Source organism: Marmota flaviventris, unplaced genomic scaffold (genome assembly GCF_047511675.1).
Source record: "Marmota flaviventris isolate mMarFla1 unplaced genomic scaffold, mMarFla1.hap1 Scaffold_1461, whole genome shotgun sequence".
Classification (NCBI taxonomy): Eukaryota; Metazoa; Chordata; class Mammalia; order Rodentia; family Sciuridae; genus Marmota; species Marmota flaviventris.
Genome location: NW_027288032.1, coordinates 15,020 through 20,059, shown reverse-complemented (window position 1 = coordinate 20,059; position 5,040 = coordinate 15,020). Strand labels below are relative to the sequence as shown.

The following is a 5,040-nucleotide window of genomic DNA, read 5'->3' as shown; positions in this document are numbered from 1 at the left end:
ACCCTCATGAGTAACAAGCCTTAAAATCAGCAGCCTCTCTCATGCATGAGTACAACAAATGGATTTGGGGTTCTCCTGATGACCATCTCAGTCTTCACTATGCAATCTGGAGTCATGCTGGACTCCTGGGACTTGGAAGCTCACAAAGGGCTTTAGGAAGAAGCTGAAGGCACTGGGCCCCAGTGCGCGGTGGCATCAGGCTTTGTGTGTGTGTGTGTATGTGAGTGTCTGTGTGTGAATGAGTGAGCAGGCAGGCACGAGTGTGGTCGCAGGACCTGGCGGGCGCTCCCCCAGCCTCTCTCCCCGCCAGAACCATGTCGGGCAGGTCGGTTCCAGCCGAGACCAGGAGCCGGGCCAAAGATGATGTCAAGAGGGTCATGGCGGCTATCGAGAAACTGCGCAAATGGGAGAAGTGGGTGACTGTGGGTGACACGTCCCTACGAATCTACAAATGGGTCCCTGTGACGGAGCCAAAAGTTGATGATAAAAACAAGAATAAGAAAAAAAGGCCAAGACGAGAAGTGTGGCTCCGAGGTCACCACCCCAGAGAACAGCACCTCCCCAGGATGATAACAGCCACCAGAGCTCCCTAGCAGATGCCTCCCCCATCCAACAGGAGAACAGCAGCAACTCCAGCCCTGCACCAGAGCCCAACTCCACCATGCCCAGCGGCGGCACGGAAGCCAAAGTGGAGGAGGGGAAGGAGCACCCTGGGGCCGATGCCGCTTCTGATGAGCAGAACTCAGTCTTGGATGGAAAACTCCATGAACAGTTCAGAGAAAGTAGAACGGCAGCCCTGCAGAGTAGGGGCTGGTGGCAGAGATGTCCACGATCTCTCAGGATTTGGAAGGAGTGCCACCCTCTAAACAGATGAAGCTGGAGCCTCTCAACAGAACTCGGAAGAGACGTAGACAGGGAGCTTGCTCCTCCGGCTCACCCTAGAAAGCGCTGTGAGCGCCATTCCTCTTGGGCCCGAACAGGACTCCTAATGTTTCAAGTTTACCAAGTGCAAATCCAAGAAAACCCAGAACGGCGAACTTCTCAGACACTGAAGAACTCTGCTGTGAAGCGAAACACCCGAACCCCGAAGCGGCTGTCCTGGGAGGCGGGCTGACCGCTCAGGAGGGTCCACACTGTCTCGGAAGCCAAGGTCACATTGGTGTTGCTGCTGTTTCCCCCCCACTTCTCTATTTATCCATATCAGCTATTGGAGGGTGGTACCCATCAGGAATTCGCTTTTCTGTCGGGGGCTGTTCACTGTTCTACCAATTCCTTCCACTTTCTTTTTTTGTGCCTTGTGCCCTTGAGGTGACCTCTGGCATTTCCTGGTTGTTTTGCATCTCCCTTTACAAAGTGCCCTCTCAGTCCGGATGAGGCAGCAGCCACAACCTTCCTCGCCCTGCTCCTTCCTGCCCAGGACTGCTGTGGAGTGGGCAGGCTGGAGCTGCAGGACAGTAGACACTCCTCAGCTGGCCCAGTTTTGGAAGGGGGGACTTGGGCCCCCTCTGAGCCCTGGGTGGGGTGGGCACCAGCCTCCAGGACTCCAGGAATTATAGGTGCCAGGGCCCAGTCCTCAAGGGCTGGCCTCCTCGGGTCCAGGCCATGCCCTTACCTCCTCAGGGCCTTGGGGGCTGGGTATTTCCAAGTTCCCAGCAGCCCAGATGGACATGCAAAGCCCTTAGATTTTTCTGGCACTTCCACCCTCTTGCCCCTACTGTCACCACCACCTCCGTCACTGCTTCCTCCTGGACCTCCGAAGACCAACTGGCTTCTCTGGCTGACTGCGTGTTTGTCTCCTTAAGAGGATAGCAGGGCCAGGAGGTGGGAGCAGGCAGCAGGAGCAGCTGGTGCTGAACTTTCTCACGGGATGTTGCTTGGATTTCAAATCCACAGAAACCTGCTGCCCTCTGACCAGCCCCCCACCCCATCCTTGGCCTCCCCCAGCCCCAGAGGCAAGATTGCAATCGGAGGAAACCCACTCACTTCTGCAAAATGTTCTGACTCCCAGAGCCGACAGTTGGATGGAATCTCATTCCCAGGACATTTATGCTACCAGGGATCAGGCCTTGATGGTTGGGCCTTAAAGGCCAGAATCAAGGCACCAAGGAATTGGAAAGATTTGCACACCATCCAGAAAGGAGCGACTGAATTCCCCTCCCTGTGAGCGGCCTGCGCTGGGATGGTCCTCTCAAAGCAGAGATGCCCCCTTGGATGAACTGCCTAGCTACTGAGTTTTGAGGCCTGGTTTGCTCTTAATTAACATACGGACTCCTCAGACCCTAAACCTTTTCCTCAGCTTTCTTTACTGCACTGGAGTTCTGACTCCCTTTGAGTTGTGTGTTACTGGGGGTTGGAAGGGGGTCTTTGGGTTTTGTTGGGGGTTTTTGTTTTTGTTTGTGTTTGGGCTAATTGGTGCCTATTCAGGTACCACTGTGACATGTGCATCTTTCTCCCGACCACCATGGGAATGGTCTGCCAGGTTCCAATTTCTAAGAGTTTCAGAGGGTGAAGCTCCTATTGTTTTTTGTTGTTGTTGTTTTTGTTTTTTTAAGGGAGTGTATACATTTCCTGCACTTCAAGAAGAATCAAAATGTTCCTGAATTTCAAATACCTCATGCAAAATGTCTCCTGAAATAAGGGAAGGAAAAAAAAAAAAAACACTTTGAAAAATCTTAATGTTGAAGTGAGCAATGCCGAAAGGTTCTGTTTAAAAAAAAAAAATCCTTGTACTTATCACTTTTGCCCCTCAGGCGGTCAGTTCTGCTGAGAACTGTGTTCTGCGCCTCAGCGTGGAAGTGACCCCAGGTGCCACCTCTCAACGTATCTCAAGGCGGCTTTACCTTCAGATCCTGTAGAGTTAGGGTAACGTTTTTTCTTTGCAGCAAAGCTCCATTTTGATGAAAGATGAATCTGGATATTTACTTCTGTTTTGGAAAACCGGAGAGGTTACAACCCAGACAGCTGAAGGAGACTCCAACAGCATCCATGGAGACAGGAAGGCAGCCAGGCCTCCTCTGCTCACGTGGCCTCTCTGGACAGGCGAGGGGACCCGGCCCGGTGGAGGATGAAGATGTCCACGGTACCAAGGCTGTCATTAGTTTTTCTCTGAAGGGCCTGAAGGTAGGAATGGGCCAGCAGTTGGGACCAGCTGGGCCCTGCCAAGGCCACGCCACACAGAGCGCCAGCGGCCCTGCACTCCATGCTGGCCGGAAAGGCCTTCCCTGTGGCATGGTTAGACTGCAGAAATCCAATGTGCTTCCTTCCCCAGGCAGTCTGCTCCTCGGAGCTGCTGCTCCCCACCCACCCTGCACCCCTCGCCCTCGTCCCCACCACGGAATCTAAGACCTTTTAGCCGGCGGAGCCAGGGGTGGGGATCCTAAGCGATTGCCTGAAATGGACATCAGGCCCCGTGGCCTAATGGGCTCCCAGGGCAAACTTAACTCCCCCACAAAACTTGAAGGTGGGGGAGCTGGGCTACACATTCCACAAAGTGCTGGCACTTACACCCATAACCCGGAAGGCTGATGACGGATTCATACGGGTGGTGACCTCCCATCATCAAAAGGTGTCATGGTTTGGAATGTTCATGATGGCCGAGGACCTGGTTAGAGGTATAAAGAGCCTTTTTTCACCGTTACCTAATTTTCCCCCCTCTTAAATGATTTTCTTCTTTGGTGTGTGGTACAGCAGTATAATTTTTCACTTATTTATTCCATCAGTAGATGGTTTGTACAATGTACAATGGTTCCATTTCAGAAAGTAAAAAAAAAAAAAAAAAAACAAATTTCAAAAAAAAAAAGAGAGAAGCTGAAAACACCATACAATAATGAAACAACATGCCCAGGTTTTCAACTGCTGATCTAAGCCTCACTAGACTAGTAAGAGGGAGGTGAAGGCTAAGCTGCTACAGAGAGACCCTCTGGCCACATGACTCTGGAGAGGACCATGAGGAGTCCTTAGCCACAACTGCCAGTTTCCACCATTGCCACTCCTGTCAGCCTTAAGCCACCTTCCTACGCAGTCTCAAGATACAAGGCACACTTACCATTTCCTGGCTTTCAGGGTTCTCAGCGGTCTCCCTGTGGTTTGTTTTCAGCTTCTCCATAGCACAGAAACCTGGGCTCCGGATCCAGGACAGAAAGCCTAAAAAAGTTTGAAAAACTGGCTGGCTCCAGACGGGAAGGGAACGGAAGTTCGAGGAAGCCCGCCCCCTCATCACCGGCTGCGTGAGCATTGGACAGTTCTCGCCTAAGAGACTGATTGGCCAAGGCCTCAGGCACTGCCTCCAACCTGAGCCAAGTGGCCACAAATCAGTCTGAATGACAGGCTGCTCCATTGTCACTGTTAAAAGACTGCAAAGCAGTCGCTGGGGTTGTGGCTCAAGCGGTAGCCCGCTCACCTGGCATTCGTGAGGCCCGGGTTCGATCCTCACCATGACCTGCAAATAAAGGTGCTGTGTCTGCAGAAATGCAATCTCTTTTTTTTTTTTTTTTTTTAAATCTTTTTAAAAAAGATTACAGATCAGGGCTGAGGATATAGCTTAGTCAGTAGAGTGCTTGTTTTGCTTATATAGGCCATGGATTCAATGCCCTGCACTACACATATACACTCCCGCCAAAAAAAACAAATGAATTAAGTAAAGGATTTGGGGGCTTAGGGTTATGGTTCAGTGGTAGAGTGCTTCCCTAGCATGTGTGCGGTACTGGGTTGAACACCCAGCACCACATTAAAAAGCCAACCAACAAACAAACTACTAATGGTAGTGTGTCTATCTACAACAAAAACTATTCAAGAAACAATAAAGACTGTGTATTGGACTTGTGCACCCTGACTACAGAACCCATAAACACTTTTTATAAATAATATTTACATATATGTCTTCAGACAGTGTTTAAAATTCTCCTGTGATGGCTTTTCAAGTAACTTATATTACAGGTATGCTTCACAACCCTGAAATCCGCCACACCTCACTTATTATTATTATTATTATTATTATTATTATTATTATTATTATTTGATGGCCTGTTAATTGCATTAAAT

At 50.3% G+C, this 5,040-nt stretch overlaps 1 long non-coding RNA gene and 1 pseudogene across 1 annotated transcript; one reads left to right on the top strand and one right to left on the bottom strand.

Moving 5' to 3' along the window:
• The first annotated feature begins 314 nt into the window (after positions 1-314).
• On the top strand, positions 315-911 carry LOC114082314 (B-cell CLL/lymphoma 7 protein family member A pseudogene; annotated as a pseudogene).
• Positions 912-2,602: 1,691 nt separating this feature from the next.
• LOC139703979 (uncharacterized) lies at positions 2,603-4,194 on the bottom strand. Its single transcript, XR_011706055.1, has 4 exons — positions 4,046-4,194; positions 3,505-3,601; positions 2,731-3,114; positions 2,603-2,628 (listed from the first exon to the last, which is right to left on the bottom strand). It is a non-coding gene; the product is annotated as an uncharacterized lncRNA (long non-coding RNA).
• Positions 4,195-5,040: the final 846 nt, after the last annotated feature.